A 23323-nucleotide genomic window follows, 5' to 3' on the forward strand; every position below is an offset into this window, starting at 1 on the left:
GCTAGGATTGGCTGGAGGCGGGGAGATAGGAGCTTCGCAATAATCTTGTAGTAGACAGAGCAAAGGGCAATGGGTCGGTAATCCGAGACTTTGGTAGGGCTGAGGATCTTTGGGATGAGCCTAACATGTGTGTGGTTTATGTTCCGAGGGAGGGAGCCAGATACAAAGAAAGCTTGGACTTCTGCAATCACCTTATCAGCCATTGTCTCCCAGTTACTTTGAAAGAAGCAGGTTGTAAAACCATCAGACCCCGGTGCTTTGTCTGGGTGGATAGAGAAGCAAGCTTGCTTGATCTCTTCAGCCGAAGGCATTTTGATCAACTGGTCATTCATCTCCGGTGTAACTCGTGGGGTCAGGGCTTCATGCACAGTGGAGAGGCTATTCCCGTTTTTGGAGGTAAAGATATCTTGGAAATAGTTTGATATAGCAGATACTATCTCTCTTTCTTCGTAAACTAGGACACCATGTTGCTTCTCAATCACTGATATGTTGTTTATGGTCCTTCTTCCTTTTGTTGCAGCGTGGAAGTACCCGATGTTCCTATCTCCCAAAGCTAGCCATAATTGGCGGCTACGTTGTTTACAGAATTCTTCCTCCTTTTGGTATGCCTGGAGTAAGAGGTGATTAAGGGAGTCGATCTCAGCTTGTCTACAGGTAGAATCACTCATTGCTTCCTCTAGTTGCTCTCTTAGGTCTAGGATAAGGGCTTGACTGTTAGCATGATGTTGTTTTGACCAGGTTATTATAGCAAGGCGGCAGAGATCGAGCCTTTTGTATACTTTTGCATTTGGGAAAGCATTCCAGGCTTCAGCTATCAGAGTTTTGACCTCCTCATTACTTTTTAGTCGTCTGTCATAACGAAACAAACCTCTTCTTTTCTTTTTAACATGATCAAAGGAGGTTACCACCGGTCTATGGTCTGAGCCTTCAAACTTGAGATACTCACATCTACCTGACGGGTAAGCTAAAGTCCAGGAGCTATTTGCCATATCCCTATCAAGACGACATTTGACATAATGCGTGTGTCGTTTTCCTCTCCAGGATAGGCAGTTTCCCGAGTGTTTTAGGTCATAGAGATCACAACTCGACATAAAGGATCTAAATTCAGAAAAGGAGCCTTCTGAGCGTGTAGGTCCCCCCGACTTCTCATCCATATGTAAGATATCATTAAAATCTCCCATGAGTAGCCATGGCTCCTCCCTCTCCATTGCTTGAGCACTTAAAGCATTCCAAATCTCTGCCGTTTTAGTTCTATCCGGTTCTCCGTATACAAAGGTAGTCAAGAAAACTTATCCTTTTGCTTTGATTTTGGCATTAATGAAATTCGGGCAGTAATCAAGTATCTCTACCTCCAGGTTGTTTTTCCATAGGAGTGCTAAACCACCAGAAGCTGGAGATAGAGGGGGAACTAAGAAGCTTTTTGGAAACTCCAAACCTTGTAACTTGTTCAGGACAACATCAATAGGGTTTTTTGTTTCCATTAGGAAGATAAAATTAGGGCATATTTTCTTTGAAATTTCCTTTATCCTCTGAACTGTCATGGGGTTCCCCAGCCCACAACAGTTCCAACTAACCATTCTTAAGGAAGAGGGGTGGTGAATTCTGAAAATCCACTCCCTTCCTCTTTCTTGAGGCAGGCATCAGGTTGATGGCTGGTGAGCCCGTAGAGGAGGCTTTCCTGTTGGTGCCAATGGGATCAGATGGTTCCTTTATAGAGATAGTGACTGGAGGAGATGCTGATTTGTTTGGTTCTGCTAGAGCTACCTTTGGTTAGTGTAGGGGCACCTTTCCCCGATTTTCCCTTCTTTGGAGAGCTTTTAGTAAGGTTGCGCTTTTGTGACTTAGCTCCTCGTAAAGTTAAGCTTTGTCTGCTTCCGGTTTTGTGTAGTGGGGGTCATCCTCTACCTCTTTTAGTGGTTTGCACCACATCAATGGTCGTAGACGAAGGTTCCTCAGTCCCTCCTTGTGGTTGATTGGTGATAACATCTTGAGCAGGTGGAGCCTCCGGGTTAGGAGCAGATGCGTTCACGATTGCAGAGGTAAGAATTCCATATGAAGTATCCTCCATCAGATTTCTTGTTTCTCCTTGAATAACTCGCATCTTACGAGCCACACTCTCTGTAGGATCAGCACACGCTGTATACTGGATAATAACCTCCATCAAATCCTCCATGATTTGGTCTCTAGTTGGTATAGTAGCAGGTGCATTTATTTCCAAGGTAGTCGTTAGGTTCTGTCTGTTCTCAGGCAGGTTTACCGGAGGGAGAGGTTGAGAGGTAACATCCTTCCTTTGGTGACGTTCAAGTGGTGGCCTACGGGTGTGGGAGGAAAAACTGGTGTTATTTTGGTGTGGTAGGGACGAGTGGGATCTTTCTCTCCACTGTAAGTTTCTTGGTTGTAGGGTAGCGGGGGTTCGGTCCCTGGTGAGAGATTCGTGGTATCGTGCTTTGTCTGTAGAGCTCATGTGGGGGTCCCTAGACTTGGTGTGGTTTCCATGTGGAGGTCGGTGGTTTCTACGGTGTCCTTCTCCATAGCTACGGTAAGACTCCAACTCCATATGCTCGTGGGTTCTCTTTTGATTGGCAGAGCTTCTTTGCGAGTTTATGCTCCTTGCAGGGCTGTGGGGTCGCAGTCTTGGAGCCATAAAGTTATCTTCAGGGGTGTAATAGTTCCTCACCGTTCCATGGGAGATAGGGTTCGATGAGGCTTGGGCCGGGTGAGGTTTGTCTTGATGTTCCTCTGATATCTTCAGCCTAGGGCAGGTCTTTAAATCATGAGTGATTCGGAGGCAATGTTTGCAGTAATTTTTCAGGTTTTTGTACTCCAAATAAACTAGCATCTCTGACCCCGTTGAGAACTCCACCACTGTTTCCATGAGTTGGGGTTGTAGTCCATCAAGCATGACTCTGATGTTTGCTGCATCTGGGGAGATATCCATCTCCAATATCTCTCCTAGTTCCTCACCTATTGTTTGGAGCATTGCGGGTTGCCAGAAGTGATTAGGGAGACCCTGTATTTCCACCCAGAACGGAATCTTTGAGGGGAAAGAGTCTGAGATCACGGGCTCCCACCGTTGCAAGATAACCATCCACTGATCAAAATGGTATGGCCTTTCTTCTAAGACTTTGAGTAGATCTTCCTCATAGTCAAAGCGCAGTTGAAAGACACCGCGACCAAGGTCAGATCCTCGAGCTTTTCCTTTCAGGTTCCAGCGGTTCTCTAGAAAAGGCAAGAGAGCCCAGATCCGTTGTCCTGCAGGGTTTGTTAGGCGGCCAATAAGGGTAAGAGAGTTCTCTTCAATCAGAGCAGAGCAGAGCAGTCAAGGTCGGGTGCTTTAATACGTTTTCTTGGTGGTGGGGAATAGCTTTGAGCTAACCCCTTACCTTTCTGATATGCAGGGATCCTGGGGGTCATGGTTCCGAATCTGAGAGACTGGAAGCAGACAGCGGAGAGGGACATTTGAGAGGGTTTGTATCCATATTCGTGTAGATAGCTGGAAGAGGAGGTTCAAAGCTTTGGACTTGGATTGTCTTAAAAAGATTTCGGTTTCTTGCTTCACCGGAGTTAATGCGAGGAGATGGAAGCAGTAAATGCAGCTTAGGTGAACAAAAACAGGGTTAAAAATTTAACCAGATCGCCAAATCTCATTTGAAATTTGAAAATTCTGTTATGGACCAGCGGTTAAAGGCAGGGGTAGTGTTTCATTGGTGGAAACATGATGGTTGAGATCTGGTTAAAAGGATTCCTCAAGCTTCTCGTGGAGTGTGCCTGAGAGAGAAAAGAGGCGATGTCTTTGTGTCTTTGTATGAAAGCAGATAAGTTACTTGACATAGACTTCTACCTAATCTGGTATAATTAATAGGAGAGTTTTGTGGACAACCCATAGTAAATTTCTCATTTTTGAATAATAGAAAACGAGATTCATTGGGAGAATTCGTAAGAAATATTCAAAAAGAGCTATGATGTCAATGAAAAGTTTGTTTTTTTTGGAGTTTGTTCAAGAATCAAAACAGCAGAAAGGCATGCAGTTTATTTTTGGATTTTGTTCAAGAAATCGAAACAGCAGAAAGACATGCTAAGATCAAAAGACATGGTGAAGGATGAGAATGATCTTGGTCATTGGGTCATCATGTTATACCATGTCAAAAGATGTCCTGCTACTTCTCCATCTTCAATATATCTTGACTCCTGTATACTCCTGATTATTGTTAAAAACAATTGGACAGTCATGTCTCAGTTTCAGGATTAGACAAGTACACACACAATTACTTCATCTTCTTGTATTCAAACACTATTTCCAAAACCTGTAAAAGGTTTAATTGTTGTTTATGAAGTTCAAGTTCAATGTTTTACTCTAACTAAACAATTTCCTCTACATGATAAAGAACAACCTCAGATTTCTAGAAACATAGCCCTAATCCATCTAAACCTAAGCCAATCATGAACCCATGATTCATTTAATTATTTCCAAAGAAGCAAAGATAGAAGCAGAGAAAACAGAGACAGAACCTGTCTCTTCTACATCAACAGATAAAGTAGCACCGACCACTCCCACAAAGAATCCAGTCCAAAGCTTTATGAAACTTGCATTCTATCACCTATAGTGAGACGATTATGAGTAGCCAGCCAAACAACAAAGGAGAATTTGGGAATTGCATTTGAGAACTCTCCATCAACGCCTCTGATCTATAAAGCTACATCAATCTCAGTTGATTGAACTCTCCCTCAGTATCTATCCAGCTCAACTTCAATTTTGTTTAGAATCTCAAACCTCTGCTACCGTAGATGTAGACTTGGTTCCCAAGTCTGACTAGAAGAAATCTCAAAGATGTAAACCTCAGAAGCACCTTATTTCCTCAACGGCGTTCCAGATCCACTTCTCAAGTGAGTCAACAACGATCCTTATATTTTCATTTATTATCTTATTTCTGATGAATTTATTTTACAACCCCCAATTTTCCGCCTACCTTGATTTATTATTTTCATTTGTTTGCATCATCCAATTTGGAATGCTCTCGATCTGACATGTCTCTTGAAAAGAGTAACATGAAACTCATAAAGCGCGAACCAAAATCAGAATGAGGAAGTTTCTTTTTTTTTAATGGCCCATCATAGTACAATGACGTACGCTAATATTATTGGCTTTATGCCCCTTGGTTTGATCTGACTAGATGTTTGAAAGAATCTTATTTGCCTTGACCTTTTTTTGGTAAAGACTGATGTTTGTATTGTACGTACATTAATTTAACTCAATTAGGATGCAGTAATTTGCATTGAAGATCTTCTTCCAAACGCAATTACTGCCTTGACTGAGAGATTTATGTCCGTTTAGACTGTTTGTACTGGGGATTGCACAACACTAAATAAACAAGATTTACGGGGAAAGAATGAAGCTAGTTCTTTATTAACGATGAAAGCGTGAGGTCGTCACTAACATGAATCAAGATTGAGCTCGTCAGTTCACAGGAGAACTAACAAGTTAATAATGACGAGCTCAGAAGCTAAAAAGGATTATACAAAAGACAATAACAGTTTTCGATGCAAAGTATTGCTCTCTAGGTATTGCCCGGAAGTCAGGATCCTCTTCTCAATAAATGTATGATGCTATTTATAGGTGAGTGTGGAGTTAGGGCACTCTAGGGTTTCTGCGCGAAATCTCGAGATTGTCCTCCGAGATTGGCCCATTTCTTGTTATCTCTAGTGAGTCTTTGTTAAGCCGAATTGGCAGATGGAGCACAACCCATATCCAATATGGACCAATTAGTGATAAGGCTGGAATTGGAATTAGAACAAATGGGTAAATTCTAACTACTGACCTATGACCACATTTTCACTAATTTAATTTGCTATGGACCTCGACCCCAGTTTAATACTATTTGGTGTGACTTTTGGAAATCGATTTTCGTCACTTAAGCCACAATTGCATAACTGTTTGATTGATTTTTTTTTTTAATGATGTTGGCCTTTATATTTAATTCTATAAGATATTAAAAAAAAACATTTACATGAAAAATGATAAATAATATTGGATAATAATATTCATATTCTATTCAATAATAATTTGAACTTATTGCAAATTCTTTTCAATAATAATATTTTAAATTTCAGGATAAACAACATATAAACATGAACATGTATTTGCGTCCATTCAGGACATGAAACTTAAATCGTATATAAGACTAATTTACTGATAGATAGCAAACAAGTATCTTATTTAAAAATTTAGAATCTGCAAATTTAAAGTCATAAAACTGAAATAAATTAAATAAAATTAATATTATGGGGTTAGAGCTAGCTCTCTGAATGGTACTTTTCCTAAGTAAAAAATGTGGTTTCTACTTTAAATGTGATTTAATATCTTATTCTCCGTTTTGTGGAGAAATTTTGATTTGGGTTTCCCTTGATAAAATCCAGAGCATATATATATAATTTGTACAGTGAACCCTTTGAAAGAACACACTAATGTTAGAGAACATAATCTCTTACATAAGTTTTTAACCACCACGACATGTGTGCCTACTTTGTGCATGAAATTTATTTTAAAATTTTAACTTCATTGCCATCGATAATGCCAACCCGGTTTACTACGGTTATCATTCTATAGAGAATGAAAAAATGATTTTTTTTTTTGTAAAAACAGCAAACAAAAACCTTTCAAGAACTTTTTTAACACAGATATCCTCTTCTTGTTTTTTGTACTTTATCAAAAACCTATCAAGAAAAAAACTCAAGAACCCAGTAAACGAATACTACTAAAGAATCGGAGAAACATCTAGAAAACAAAAACTTTATCAAAACCTAAAGTTGGAAGCAGGCAAGCAGCTATACGCATTCCCACTCCATATATACAATAAATAGACAAAGTAAGGTTAGCATACTCTCCCTCCCACACTATTATTTCACTTTTTGAGTTTCAAATTTCAAATTCAAATTTCTCAGAAATGCTTACTAACGAGAGAGTAAGTATATTCTTCATCTTTCTCTCTTCATCTTTGGCAATGAATGGCGACCTATACAAGTGCGGATTTCAAGTATTTTGTACCGCTTATTTTGGAGTAACCACACTTGTCCGCAGTTGAACCGTACCGCACTAACAAATTGTTTGTCCTGCACTACTAAATCCGCAGTTACCATTCGGACCCTTTATCTCTTCATCTTTATCTGTTGAATTTGTGTTTTAGAATTTGATGAATCTAAAACTTGTTTTGAGATTTCGTTTTTGATTTATTATAGCTGTTTATTTCGCCATAGACATAAAATTTGGGATTTTAGTTGAATCTAAAACTTCTTTTGAGATTTGATGCTCCTTAGCGACGTAGTATCTTCTTAGGCCTAAGACCGTATGCCATAATATAAAGAAGTCCAATATTCGTCTCTTAGGTTGCCATCCTACATCTCGCCCACGGATCGTCATCCAAAGTCGATATACCAACCATACACTCAAGCCAAAAAGTCTCAGAATATGGCAATACTAGGAGAACTAAAGTCCCCCAAGAGTCGCGAGCAAACAACTCTGAACACGTCTGAGTCTTATCCCTAACCAGTTTTCCTTCCCGTGGCTCGCGTAAAACATCACAATGTCCTAACAACCACATATTCCCTCACTGGAATACCTCATGACCACACAAGGATCATATACATGCCACAAGGGCCGCCACAAAGGCCAAACAAATATCCTAAACATGACCGCCACCAAAGTCAAATAAATGTCCTCAACAAGACTGTCACGAAGACCACTTGTCCCGAAGGACCGTCACGAAGACAACTTGTCCCGAAGGACCGTCACAAAGACCACTCATCCCAAAGGATTGCCTCAACAGGCCACACGTCCCGAAGGACCGTCATGAAAACCACACATCCAAAAGGACCGCCTAAACAGGCACCTTGGCTAAACAGCCCGCCACAAAGGCCACACAATGGCTAAACAGCCTGCCACAAATGCCACACAATATCTCGAAAGACCGCCACCCACAGGCACAATGACTCAAAAATCCGCCACGAATGCCACACAAGCCCCTTCAAGGCTCATAACCACTATAAATGGACAAATTCTAACTCACATAAAACTTTCTATTTTTACAACTTTCCACTTTTGGAAACTTTCCTATTTTAGAAACTTCTATTTCTAGAAACTTTTCCCTTTAACCACAGTTCATGAAAATTTCGTCCACCAAATACTACCTCATCTTGTTACTTAGTCGCACAATCAACTACCCCTAAGCGACCAAGTAAACAAGAGAGATGGGCTGGAATACTCCATCCCCGCTCCAACCACAGACTACAGCTGGGACCAGGCTAGACAAGCTCAAGTCGCAGCCTACTTCTCAAACAACTTCTTGAACCTTGCCTTCATCCTCACTTCTGGCTCCCAATTCTTCTCATCAAAACCATCACAGTCCCAAAGGACTCTCATCAAAGGAACCTTCTTCTTCTGAAGTTTCTTGATCCTCCTCTCGAGAACCCTCACTGTTCTCGCCTCCAAAGTCATACTAGGCTGAAGATCCTCTAGAATCTTAGCCAACAACTGATCATCCTCACAGAGAAACTTTCGCAACATAGACACATGGAAAACCTTGTGGGACACACACATAACCTCAGGAAACTCCAGCTTGTATGCCACCGGTCCCACCCGCTCCAACACTCTGAACGGACCCATATACCTCGGACTCAACTTAGTCTCTGTCAATGACCTGTTCGGACCCGCAACATGGCCATCTTGAGTACACTCTGTTTCCTACCTGAAACTCAAGATCTCTCCTCCTCCTATGGGCATAACTCCTCTACCGATCCTGAGCTTCCTTCATGTTCATCTTGAGAACCTGAGTCTTCTCTGAGGTCTCCTGAACAAAACTAGCACCATACATGCTCCTCTCCCCCACCTGAGTCAAGCATAACATTGTGCGACATGGCCTCCCATACAAAGCCTCATAAGGAGCCATCCCAATACTCGCCTGATAGTTGTTGTTGTAAGCAAACTCTACCAGGTTCAGGTGATCTTCCCAATGACCACCTTAATCCAACACACACGTCCTTAGCAAATCTTCCAACATCTGGATCATCCTCTCAGACAGTCCATCTGTCTGGGGATGATAAGCTGTACTCATATGTACCTTAGTGCCCATCTCTGCCTAAAATGCTCTCGAGAACACCGAAGTGAACATAGAATCTCTATCAGACACAATACTCGCTGGCACCCCATGCAACCTGACTATCTCCCTCACATATTTCTTAGCCAAGACTGCTGCTCCATCTGTCTTCTTAATGGCCAGAAAATGTGCTGACTTAGTCAACTGGTCCACAATGACCCAAATAGCATCAAAGGTCCGAGACACTGGCAATCTTACCACAAAATCCATAGTAATCATATCCCACGTCCACTCGGGAATCGGTAGACTTTTCAGTAACCCGCCTGGAACCTAATGCTCAACCTTCACTAGATGGCAAACATCGCACCTCGCGACCCAACTAGCTACATCCTTTTTCATCCTGACCCAGTGATAATACCTCTTGAGATCACAGTATATCTTAGTCGCTCCTGGATGAATGGAGAACTTGCTCGCATGAGCCTCCCTCAGAATATCATGTTTCAGCTCCTGATCCTTGGTGATGTGTGTAGAATTTCACTCCAAATCTTTTACCTGAAAAGACTACACAACGACTGAAAGTGCACAGTTAATCAGTGTAGTATTTTAGGATCGATCCCACAGAGAGTAATAGCAAGCACAAATTGAATTAAAAGGGAAAGAACTATGGCTAAGACTAAAGAAGAGATTGGGGTTTTGGTTTTCCTAATAACTATTGCAAATAAATAAAATGTAAATAAAAGCGGTTTAAAACTATAAGACTAAGGCGTTGGGCGTTTTGGGAGTCATCTTAGGGTTTTCATGGTTCTAAGCAATATTAAGTGTAAGATCTAACAAGTAAATACTAATTTTCGGTTTAGGTTCTCAACTACGAAACTCTAATAAACTAACAAGCTATTCTCATAGAATGAAAGTCTAAAGTCTGCACACTCCGTTACTCAACTTTCGCAGGCAACGTCGCATGTCAACCAGCTAGTTAGACAAGTTCGATACATTCACCAAACATCGCAACTCAACTTATGCAGGTTACGAGCAAGGCTTCGGTATAACACTAGTTCGGAGAAGTAGGATAACACGGTTAGCGCTCCCGTTCTCTAGATCAGTACTTGGTGATCAATCCAAGCATAAGCATTAAGATAAAGATGTCCCAAAAGAACTCTAATATAAAACCGAAAATAAGATCTAACAACCTAATTGAAGCGAACCTATGAATTCCCCTTGAATCACCCCATAGAACCCAACAAATAAAACTACTCACTCATGATGCTAAGAAACAAAATTGATATTATATAGAACAACATCAAAAACGAATCAATAAACAAAAGGGGGTTTAAAGTAAACTTCTCTATTTGTCACAAAAGTAACTTGATCCCAAAAGTAAAGTAAGTATGAAAGAAATAAGGAAGAGTAGAGATTTGGGGTCTTCGGCGATGGCTTCTAAGAGGAGGTGAGAGAGGACGAGCTTCGACGGCGGTAGAGGAGTCTCTGGTAGTCTCTAGGTCTGCTGCTGGTGGCGTGGATGAAGAACTTAGAGGCACAAAGGAAGCACACCTCAATCTAGGTCTTAAGAGTATTTATAGGGTTTTGTTTAGGGTTAGAGTTTTGTAAGGGTAGAAACGTCTTCTCTTGTTAAGTGCAGGACAAGGGGCGGGGAAAAAAGCTTCTGGACCGTGGAGGAGGCTTGGACTGGGCCGTGGTGATGGTCGTTGGTCAGGCCTTGAATGAAAGCCCATCCGTAGGTCGGTTCTTCTTACATCAGTTTATGATACGTCTCGGTAAATTGGGCATAACTTCCGGATGAATGAATGGATTGACTTGATTCCACTTCGAGGAGAAAGATGACATCTTTCCATAGACACCACGAATGAGATATTTTGAATTTTGGAAGGTCTTCAAAAGTTGCCCGTACTGTAAAACTCTGAAACTTTCCTAAAACATATTTTCCTTATTTTTTGGTCCTTTTTGCTATAAAACCTGTAAAACCTTCTTCAAACCTGAAATACTTGATAATAGACATTAAAGCATTGAAATCATATCAAACTCTTCCTAAATGTATATGAAAACCATAGCTAATATGAGTAAAATAATGATGTTATCACTTGGGCACACAAATCCGCCCGTGCACCAAAGTAGTACCATTAGCCGAAACCTGATACTCAGAATCAACATCCTTTGAGGCATTCACCAGCCCAAAATCCTTCTCATGTGCCAACCACACTCTACTCAGAATATATGCTCTATCAGCTGCTTCCAAACCCAACAGCTCCTGCGAAACTGCACACAAACTCAACGCACTTATCTCTCCTATCAGAGACTCCAAAACCTGCTCCTGAGTCGAAGTTACCCTCTTCCGACTCAGAGCATCTGCAACCAAGTTAACCTTACCTGGATGATATGCTATCTCTAAATCATAATCCGCCACCAGCTCCATCCACCGCCTCTGCCTCAAGTTCAGCTCGGGCTGAGTGAATATGTACTTCACGCTCTTATGATCTGTAAACACCTGTACCTTTGCACCATAAAGATAAGATCTCCAAACCTTCAGGGCAAAAACTACAGCAGCCATCTCCAAATCATGAGTAGGATAGTTGTCTACATGCTTCCGCAACTGCCGCGAAGCGTAGGCAATCACCTTCCCATGCTGCATCAACATACACCCCAAATTAATTGTTCATGCATCTATATAAACCACATAGGGTTCTCCCTGCTAAAGGCAAAACCAATACTGGCATAGTAGCTAACATCTCCTTCAGGCTTGCAAAGCCCTCCTCACACTCTTGTGACCGTCAACTTAGTCATATGACGTGCTTTGCTTGCAAATCCCTGCACCAATCTCCTGTAATAACCTGCAAAACCAAGGAAACTCCTGATCTCTGTGGCATTATGCGGTCTAGACAAATCCCTGATAGCCTAAATCTTCTCCGGATCTACAGAAACTCCCACTATATAAACAATATGACCTAGAAAACCCATCTCACGCTGCCAAAAACTGCACTTGCTGAACTTAGCAAACAATTTCTACTTCCACAGCTTCTTCAGAACTGCACTCAAATGCACTGCATGCTCCTCAGACCATCATTAGTGGAATAACCCACCATAGTTACTCTCATATTAATTAATTATATAATTAATACTAAATTAAGTAAATTAACCCTAAGAGAAACTTAAGCAAAATCACCCTATTACTAGAGAACCCAAAAAAGGTTGCTCAAACATTTAAATAATAATTTTTTAATTTGTGTTTATTAATTATCAAACTTTAATTATATAAAATGACAAAACAATTATTAATTTTTTTTATATTACATAAAATAGAAAACAATTAAATTTTACAAAGTTTAGAATATTAAACATATTTTACAAAAATATTATAGGAAATAATCACTGGAGGGCTTCAAGGCAAATCGATATTTTGAATGTCACATCTCTCTATTTAACCAAACGAATGCATTAACCTCACAAATTGTCTCGTTTGCCTGCCATGGTAGCTAATAAGGAACCAGAACTGAAGATTCTTCAGTGAATAATAAGCCGACGATCACTTGCTCAAATCGATGAAGAAATAACACAGCTTTACAGAGACTATAATCATTAAGCAAGCTGCATCATCCCAAAATAAGAACTCATAACCAAGTGAAGTTGTAAAATTAAAGGTATGTTCTTTGGCCATAAGTGGTGAAATTATGCTAAATGAAGGTATACTTACTCTGACCAGTATGATTCACAAGCGAAGCAACTTTAACTCAACTGGATACAACGAAAGGAAACAAATTGATGAAAGATGGAGACCAATCTTAAAAGGAGAAAATGAATCTCAGAACAAAATTAGAAACAGAACAGAAGCGAATCGATGTGAAGTTGCAGAAGCAAGAGAAAGAGACAAAAGACAGAGGCTTACATACTTTCATTGCCCAAGTGGACCAGAGTGTCTTGCTCTGATTTCCTTTCAGCATACTCCTCTGGAAAGTTTTTTTGTATGATGTTATTCAGCGTCACACTGCCAACACAAAGTTGCTTCAGTAGAATATTAAAACACAACCTATAGGCACATAATTAGTATGGCATTTAGCTATAAGGTCAATAGAGAAAGTTAAAAAAATTACCTGACAGCACATGTTTTTTGGGTCATAAACATATCAGTTCGACATAGTGGACATTTGTTGCCTATATTCCACAAAGAATTAATAAGCAACACAATAGTGAAAGAAGTTTTTTTCAGGAATAAAAAAACAATCAACCATAAAAACCCACCACGATCCATTGACTGAAAAAGGCATGATCGGCAGAACGTATGCCCACATGGAGTTTTAGCAGGTTCATACAACAATTTCAGGCAAACAATGCAATCAAAATCATCAGAACGCTCAGCCTTTTCAGGCAAACAATGCAATCAAAACAACATCAAACTAATCTCATAATCTATAATAAGTCAAATCGACACAAACATCAAACTAATCCCGTAATCTACACCTAATAAGTCAAATCGACACAAACAATTAACCATTCTAACAATTAATCGGATTAATCCGAATCCCTACCAAATATCAACCACTCGAGGCTAATTACAAACACATGCAATCAATAAGAAATGAGAAACGAACCTTCTCCAGATTCGTTAGGGTTTGGACCTTGATAACATCATTATTTTACCCATTTTAGCCATAGTTTTAGTACGCATTTAGGATGAGTTTGATATGATTTCAAGGCTTTAATGTCCATTATCAAGTATTTTAGGTTTCAAGAAGGTTTTACAGGTTTTATAGCAAAAAAGACCAAAAGGCAAAGAAAATACGTTTTAGGAAAGTTTCAGAGCTTTACAGTACGGACAACGTTTGAAGAACTTTCAGAACTCACATTTCGACGTCCGTGGTTTTTATGGAAATCTGAGAGAGTCATCTTTCTCCTCGAAGTGGAATCAAGTCAATCTATTCACTCAGCCGGAAGTTATGCCCGATTTACCGAAGACGTATCTTAAACCGATCTAAGAAGAACCATCAAACCAATGGGCTTTTATTGAAGGCCTGACCAGCTACCACCACGGCGGTCCAGTCCAAGTCTTCACCACCGTTCTAGAGGCTTCCTACGCCGCCCTTGCCATCCACTTATCAATAGAGACGTTTCTACCCTTACAAAACCCTAAACCTAGACAAAACCCTATAAATACTCTTCTAAACCTAGGGTTTAGTGTGTGCAATCATTGGAGCAGCCAAGAGACACGACCAGAGGAGCAGCCGACGTCCAGACCTCTCCCTCTTCCCTCTCTTTGAAGCTTTGAGATCCACCAATTCTTTCTAATCTATTTGCTTTGTACTTTGTTTCTAAGAGAGAATATCCTACAACTTTGTTTGACAATCATTGAAGTAATATCTAAAACCCTCTTCTCTATTTATTCTTTTATGTTTATGAATTGTTTAAACTTGCTTTGATGATTCCCTTAAACATGCTAGAGTAGTTTTCTAGTTGGGTTTAAAGGGATAAATCAAAGGAGGAGATGATCTTAGTTTAGGTGGCAATTTTTAGGGTTTGTTAGATTTAAATCTGTTTGCCTCATGAACTAACTATGATCTAAGTTAGNGATTTCAAGGCTTTAATGTCCATTATCAAGTATTTTAGGTTTCAAGAAGGTTTTACAGGTTTTATAGCAAAAAAGACCAAAAGGCAAAGAAAATACGTTTTAGGAAAGTTTCAGAGCTTTACAGTACGGACAACGTTTGAAGAACTTTCAGAACTCACATTTCGACGTCCGTGGTTTTTATGGAAATCTGAGAGAGTCATCTTTCTCCTCGAAGTGGAATCAAGTCAATCTATTCACTCAGCCGGAAGTTATGCCCGATTTACCGAAGACGTATCTTAAACCGATCTAAGAAGAACCATCAAACCAATGGGCTTTTATTGAAGGCCTGACCAGCTACCACCACGGCGGTCCAGTCCAAGTCTTCACCACCGTTCTAGAGGCTTCCTACGCCGCCCTTGCCATCCACTTATCAATAGAGACGTTTCTACCCTTACAAAACCCTAAACCTAGACAAAACCCTATAAATACTCTTCTAAACCTAGGGTTTAGTGTGTGCAATCATTGGAGCAGCCAAGAGACACGACCAGAGGAGCAGCCGACGTCCAGACCTCTCCCTCTTCCCTCTCTTTGAAGCTTTGAGATCCACCAATTCTTTCTAATCTATTTGCTTTGTACTTTGTTTCTAAGAGAGAATATCCTACAACTTTGTTTGACAATCATTGAAGTAATATCTAAAACCCTCTTCTCTATTTATTCTTTTATGTTTATGAATTGTTTAAACTTGCTTTGATGATTCCCTTAAACATGCTAGAGTAGTTTTCTAGTTGGGTTTAAAGGGATAAATCAAAGGAGGAGATGATCTTAGTTTAGGTGGCAATTTTTAGGGTTTGTTAGATTTAAATCTGTTTGCCTCATGAACTAACTATGATCTAAGTTAGTGCTTTAAGTTAGCCTCATGAACTAACTATGATCTAAAGTGTGTGTGTTTGCCAAAAGCTTGCATGTGTGCTTGACCTAGCTTAGATGTGTGGGGAGACATAGGAAGCGCATACCCCTTACCTATGGAATTCCACGGATTATAATCGAACCTGTTTTAAATGCTTTGATCTATGCGTCGTTGCCTGCGACAATTGAGTAACGAATTGTAGTGATCTTAGACGGTTAGCTTGAGAATTTTAAGTTAACGGTTCATTAGTGTTTCGTAGTCCGAGTTTTAGATAAACAAACTAACCCTAAACTTTCCTAGATAGATAGATCATTGAACCCATGCGATTCCCCTTGATGCCCAACACTTGTTTCATTTATTTTATTTGCATTTTATTTACGTTCATTTTCTTGCTACAACTGTGACAACCAAAACCCTATTTTTAGTGAGTCCTAGCCTTACTTACCTCCCTCGGATTCCGTTGAACAACAACTCTCTCTCTGTGGGATCGATTCTTAAATACTACTACCGATTAGCTGTGCACTTTCAGCAGTTGTGTGGTCTTTTTAAGGTAAAAGATTTGAAGTGAAAAACCACACACATCAGACCTCGCCGTTAGCTTCAGGGCACCACCAGAAACAGCTGCCGTCGTTGTCCCACCATATAGAAACCTCCACCGTCGTTTGTCGTGACAAACAAACCGTCAGCTGTAACAGTTCCGCCGATCTGGAAGCCATCACCTCCGGGTAACCAACCAACCATAAGATCTAAGTCGGAAAACTCAAAGGATTCGACGTGAATCCATTGATTATTCCCGATTTCACATCAATCAGTTGTTCTTCTCTCGCTTGTTCGACAGAGAAGAGAAAGAGAAAGTCGGGAAGAAAGAAGAAGAAATGGGGAAGAAAAAAAAATCCGCTTTTATATTTACTCAACATCCACTAATATACCGCCACGTAGCGTTCTTAAGGGGTTGCTTCAGATCCTTCCTACATCATCGATTCTCTCTTATTTGGACAATTAAAGGGTTTTTATTAAGAATTTGGGGCCCGATTTCATGAGTAACCCATAGAGAACTTACCACTAATGATGCTCTCAGGACTCTTAGACAATACCAGAATATCATCGATGAAAATGATGACAGACACGTCCAGAAACTCCTGAAACACGCTGTTCATCAAACTCAGAAACGTTGTTGGTACGTTAGTCAATCCAAATGGCATCACCACACACTCATCATGCCCATAACTCGTCCTGAACGCAGTCTACCTCACATCAGCCTTATATATCAGAATCTGATGATAACCCGACGCCAGATATATCTTGGAGAACCAAGTAGCACCTCTCAACTGATCCAACAACTCAGCGATCTTGGGAAGAGGGTACTTGTTCTTCACAGTGACCTGGTTCAAACCCCTATAATCAATGCACAAGCGGAAACTCTCATCCTTCTTCTTAACGAATAACATTGGCGCTCCCCACGATGAATCCCTTGCTCAACAGATCCTCCAACTGCTTCTTCAGCTTTGCCATCTCTGTTGGAACCATCCGGTAAGGAGCCTTGGATAACAGTGTCGTACATGGTTCCAGTTCAATCGTGAAAAGATCATATCAAGATGGTGGTAAACCCTGCAACGACTGGAACACGTCCTCAAACTCCCCAACAACCTGAATACCGCTAACCGTAGACTGCCTTATTGACCATGGCATCAATATAGTAACCAAATAAGTCTCACGTCCCTTCTCGATCATCTTCCTAGCCTGCATGGCCAAGTCACGAGACTCCTCGAAGTCGGTCTCCAACTTCCCTCCTAGACGCTCAAACTCCACTCCACCCTGATGGCTATCCAAATGTACCATATGCCGATGTAACCAATCCATCCCAATAATAACATCATACAGTTCCACTAGACTGATAAGCAAATCCGCTGGCCACGACTCTCCCGCGATATGAATATCCACTCCCCTAGCTCATTCAATGACCCTCAAAAACTTGCCTCCCGCAACTCTGACAACTTCTGTACGCTCTCCGGAATCTCCTCTGATATCAGCACTCGCTGCACACTACGGAGTAATGAAGCTATGAGTAGCTCCAGAATCAAACATAACATGGGACTTAAACCCGCCCACCAACAAGGTCCCTACAGAAACCTCATGTGTTGAGAACCTAACACTTTATCACAGGCAAAACATAAAATCTGAACCTACTCAAATTCACAAAGTTTAAGTACCATAAATTATACTTGTGATCCCCCGGCACTGGTTCCACCAGTCTCGACCATCGTGTACACCCATGGCGCCTGCTCAATCCGTGCTATCTGCTGCACTCCAGGCTGCACCACATGATGCACCGCTGCCAGTGCCATCTCCTACAACTTGGGGCAATTGGGCTTGATGTGCCCATGCTCCCTGCAATGATAGCATATACGAACTGCTGCCGTCAGAGCACTCCTCTGGGGACAGCTAGCTACCTTGTGATCGATGCTCCCACAGCGAAAGCATCCTGCACCACTCGGTCTTTGCATAGCCTCCCACTTCCTCTTGGTTCCCTGCGCAGGCTTGCCGCCCTTGCTAGAACCTCCCTGATAATAAGCCTTGCTAGGCTTCATCGCTGGACTAACCGTCACTGCTTGTGCCCGGATATCCTCCTCAATCTCTGCTGTAGTCTCAACCAATTCTGCACGTGTAGCATAACTCCGTTCTCTACAATGGACCCTCAAGTCATCACGAAGATCCCTCATAAACCTCCTGATATGGGCCTCCTCAGACTCCATAGCCCGACCCCCATAAGATAGAAATCGATTGAACTCCAAGTCCAACTCTCGCACTGACCGTGTCCCCTGAGACAGCTGAAGGAAGTGCACCTCCAACCGGTCCAATGTGTAACTCTCCGACCGCAACCTCTTAGTGGGCCCATAGCCCCACCTTCCTTAATGGGCTTCGCATCCTCTCGCTAGGCCCGTGAGCCCATCCTTATCCGACGGCCGGTTTGCTACATCCGGGAGGCTTTAAAGACTTGTTACCGTCTCTACAAATCACCACAACCAAGACTGTCACCCCCAATGGTGTAAGTCCACTTGACTCCACACTCGTCTAGGTTCGGTTCTGATACCACTTGTAATGCCTCAACCGCCACCTCTTAATGGACCTCATGTCCAATCCCAGTCCATGGGCAGCTACTTTAGTGATCCGAGAGTAATTTGTATGGTCCAATGGCATTGCACCGAACTTGGAATTCTCATGTTGCTAGTTCGACTCTATGCGAGCGTAAAGTTGATATTTCTACTTTTTGTTTTACCTAAATTTCCGCCCAAAGTTTACATTATAAAATTCTTTTATGAAGTATTATTACTATATATATCCATGAACCATGATTATATATGTTAAAGTTTCGAATGTTTTTATAATGATTGTAATCAAAACAAATTGGAATATTTAATGTATAGAGTTGTTAAAAAGAAATGCTTAACGAAATTAGCGCCCATGATTAATTCATTCTTTCGAAGTAATGTCTTTTTTTTTGTCAGGGTTTCCTTTTTCTTTTAGATATATTTAATATATATCCGTGATTATTTATGTAAAAATTTCGAATCTTGCATAATGATTACGTACCTAAACCAAGATGGAATATTTAATGTATAAAGTTGTTAAATTGGATTGTTTAACCAAATTAGAGCGTAAGTTAATCTTTCCTGGCAATGGCTTTATATATATATATTAAATACCAAATAATGAATTCGCCTTAAACTTTGTATTTATTATATTTTCTGGCCAAAAATTTATATTTATCAGATTCCTTATCGAACTCCTTAACCAAATTAGATTCTATATCAGATTCTATATGGTAAAATTTGGAAATTACATAGCAAGCAAGCTAGTGCAAATACAGTAAAAGTATGATGTCTTAGCAATCTTGATTTGATGAGGCTCTTTTGATTAATATCAATTAAGTACAAGTATGATCTCTTAGCACTTTTGATTTGATGAGGCTCTTTTGAGTTCTATCATTTCAGTATGAGTATGATCTCTTAGCACTTTTGATTTGTTGAGGCTCTTTTGATTTCTATCAATTCAGTACAAGTATGATCTCTTAGCAATTCAGTACAAGTATGATCTCTTAGCTGTTTTGTGTTTGTGTGTTTAGGTATTGTCGAGGCTCTTTTGCTACTGTTTTGGTTTCTATCAACCTTTGATGCTCTAGACAGTCACTGATTAAGTGATATTGATAGCTCTTAAGTGATATTGATATGGAAATGGCTTTTAAATGTCAGATGAGAGTAAAATACGATTGTAGTATAATCATATTTCTTTTTTTATTTCCTTACCAGGCTGAGAATGCTTTCGGTCAGGGTCTTGTTGCTGCTGTTCCTCAAGTTCAGGTTTGTCTTCCTCTAACTTTTCATGCTCTAGACAGGCAGTAGATTAAGTGATATTGATATTGATGCTCTAGACACTTTAGATTAAGTGATATCGATATGGAAATGTAAGATACTTTTGAGTTTATGGCTCTTAAATATCATGAGATTTAAATACGATTGAATGGATTAGATATTAATGCTCTAGACAGTCACTAGATTAAGTGATATTGATATTGATGCTCTTGCTAGATTAAGTGATAGTGATATTGATGCTCTTGCTAGATTAAGTGATATTGATATGGAAATGTAAGATAATCTCCTAACTGCTTTTAAATATCATATGAGAATTAAATACGATTGTGGTGTAGTCATATTTCTTTTTGTGTTTCCTTACCAGGCTGAGAAGGCATTCGGTCAGAGTCTTGTTGTTGTTGTTCCTCAAGTTCAAGTTCAGATTGCAAGACATGTCCCTTGCATTGTCGGTGGAAGGAGGTGCACCGTGTGGATAGGAAACCTAAAGAACGAATCACTAAAGATGCAAAAAATAGAGGAACCCTCTTACAAGTGCAGAGACAAGTAGCTGAGGATGGAATTCAATCTATGAATCACAGGGGTAGCTTCCTGTCAAGGTAGTTTACCTCACATCTTAATCACACTTTACCCCCACAGTGTACCGGTTCTTATTCCGACATTGCTTCCCCTTTGGATTCTCTATTGAATTTTATATTGTATTTCTTGCAACATTTAATTGTAATGAATAACATAAAATTGGATGGTACGCTTGATTTGCATCGTCACATACAAATTTTGCTTTCTCATTATTAGATTTTGCACAAACACAAACAAATAAATTGAAACGATGAACTCACAACCTAATAATTAACTAAATAAGAAAAGGATAGCTTGACTGGTTAAATTAGCTAGTGTTTTTAAGGAAGAGACTTTGACGGTAAATTTTGTCAAGCACCATCAGCCACTCGAGATAATAGGCAGCTTGGTACAATTGTAACAAGAAAGTCTTGGTCGTTATATACCACGTCGAGAAGACTAAGATATACGAGATATGGTAAGCAAGAAGGGGAAGAAACATCCACAAGAATCTGGTTGGATAGAGTTAAATCAACGAGCGTGTCACATGTGTAAATGATTGTAGTCCCACATCTATGCTTAAGCACCCCACAAAAAGGACCAACAACTTGAGCAACCCATAGATGTGGGACTATTTATTCTTATTCCCATTATCATATAATATAAAGATAATAAAGGAAGCTTTAAAAACATTAACAAATAGGTTAATGATGTGTCTGCATTTATAGGATTTTAACCTTAGTTTTTACACTTGTTTTGAGTCTTTTATTATGTCAAAGTCTGTTTTTAGAGTTTTTTTAGGGCATCCACAATGGGGGGTTAAAATTTTGGGCTCTTATGTACTGTTTCAATTTTTAATGAATATATTATATACTGTTTTAAAAATAAGAACCCCTCATCTCCTAATTAAAATTATCCCCTCCAATGGTGGGATATAATTTTGAGTCTTTTATTTTTGAAAATATAGTTTTTTGAAATTAAAATTTTTCCATCATAAAAATGTGTAAAACAAAGAAATGCAGTCATAACGAAATTAAGCAGCTTCTAGTGACCTATTGTTTAAGAAAAAAGGCGATGGAGAAGGTGACGACGGATCTAGGTTTCTAAAAGTTTTTCGGTGAGATTGAATCGGTTTGCTATTGGGTTTTTGATGTTCTTGGACTCTCTTGTTCGTCCCCTCGACCTTGCCTCTTGTGGCAGGTAGAGATACGATTCAATGGTTACGACGAAGGAGGCGTAATCGCTACATGGAGATATGGTTTTAATTGGGTATTTTGGTCTTCATTGGATGAAAGGATTCGATTTGGTTCACTAGTTGATGAATTATGGTTCTGGATTTTGATTCTGTTATCTTTTTGGAATGGTTTCAGGGCAAACCTAGATATGTATTTGATGTCGGCGTATCAAGAATCTCTCTCCTGGCACCTACGGAATAAATTGGAGGATTCTCTAGCTGGATATCTCTGGAGAGTATGGAAACACATAATGAAGCGCATCATGTTGAAGATTGGTCCGAAGTGGAACATATCAAGGTTTCTTCCCCTAGCTTTATCTGGTTTAATAATGTTATCGGATTCCTTGTTTATCTTGGTGGATCATAAGCGCTTTGTTTACCTTTTATGGATTGATAACAAATCGGATATGCACTTGGAAGATACTCAAGCACAATGGCCATTACTTTAAAGCAGCTTTGTTCGGATTCGAGGTTTATTTCTATCTCGAAATAAATCATTAAGTGTTGAACAGGGGAGATCATTATTGATTTTACTCTCCATTTGGAATGATTTCAGGGTGATATGGGATATGCTTGTGATTCTACCAAATCAAGAGAATATCTTATATCATTTATGTGCTGAATCGATAGGTGTGATAGAAGATTATTTCTGGGATATTTGGGACTATATAAAGGGTTGTGTTGCGGTCTCTAGTACTCATCACATTTTCCTTCATCACTTTGTTTCAGCTCTTGGTTTCCTTGCAACAACTTTTGAGTGTTTCGTTTCTCTTTCTGGTTGGTGTTTGCGGGTTTGGGTGGTGACTTTCAGCATGTCTCAGAGCGGCTTATTGGGAAACAATGTGGGGAGTACAAATGATGAGGTCGTGGCTCCTAAGAGGAGAATCAAAATTCCGTATTTTGATAACACAGCTTTGATTGCGGGGTATTCAAAGACAATGGTGGGGCGCTGTATGAACCCGAAGGTGCAGGATATGAAGGCTCTCCTGATCATGCTACCCAAGTTCTGGCATGTTGAAGGTAGAGTTGTGGGAGCTGACCTTGGGTTAGGGAAGTTTCAATTTGATTTTGACAATGAGGAAGACATCCTGGAGGTTCTTCAGATGGGACCATTTCATTTTGATGGTTGGATGGTATCACTGGTTCGATGGAGTCCAACAGTGGATCCTGCTTACCCTTCAGACTTAACCTTTTGGGTCAAAGTCCTGGATGTTCCATTCCAATTCTGGGCAGAACCAACCTTTCGTGCCATTGGCTCAGAGTTTGGGAGAGTAGAGGCGGTGGATATCGATGGTGGGAGGGTGAAAGTGACGGTTAATGGGTTCAAGCCCTTATGCTTGGTTACGGTAATTGAATTCTACAATGGCCAGGAGACTATCGTCAATCTCCGCTATGAGCGTCTTCATGGTTGCTGCAAGAAGTGTTCTAGTTTGTGCCATGATGAGAATCACTGTCCACTATGGGCTACTAATAAGATTACTCCAGCTTTGCATTTCCCGGTGGAAGACGACTCAGCTCGTCCGCTGCAGAGTTACAAAGGGGCTGTCATGAATGACAGAAATAACGGAAAAGGCAAGGAGGTGGATACTCGGGGACTGCCTCAGCCCAGTCAGCGCCTAC

General features: G+C 40.3%; 2 long non-coding RNA genes across 2 annotated transcripts; both read right to left on the bottom strand.

Moving 5' to 3' along the window:
- Positions 3945 to 4900, bottom strand: LOC104776596. The gene is made up of 2 exons (XR_766138.1): positions 4510 to 4900; positions 3945 to 4198 (listed from the first exon to the last, which is right to left on the bottom strand). It is a non-coding gene; the product is annotated as an uncharacterized LOC104776596 (long non-coding RNA).
- Positions 12450 to 13091, bottom strand: LOC104776597. Its single transcript, XR_766139.1, has 3 exons — positions 12986 to 13091; positions 12790 to 12830; positions 12450 to 12683 (listed from the first exon to the last, which is right to left on the bottom strand). It is a non-coding gene; the product is annotated as an uncharacterized LOC104776597 (long non-coding RNA).

The sequence above is a fragment of the Camelina sativa genome, chromosome 3, assembly GCF_000633955.1.
Source record: "Camelina sativa cultivar DH55 chromosome 3, Cs, whole genome shotgun sequence".
NCBI lineage: Eukaryota > Viridiplantae > Streptophyta > Magnoliopsida > Brassicales > Brassicaceae > Camelina > Camelina sativa.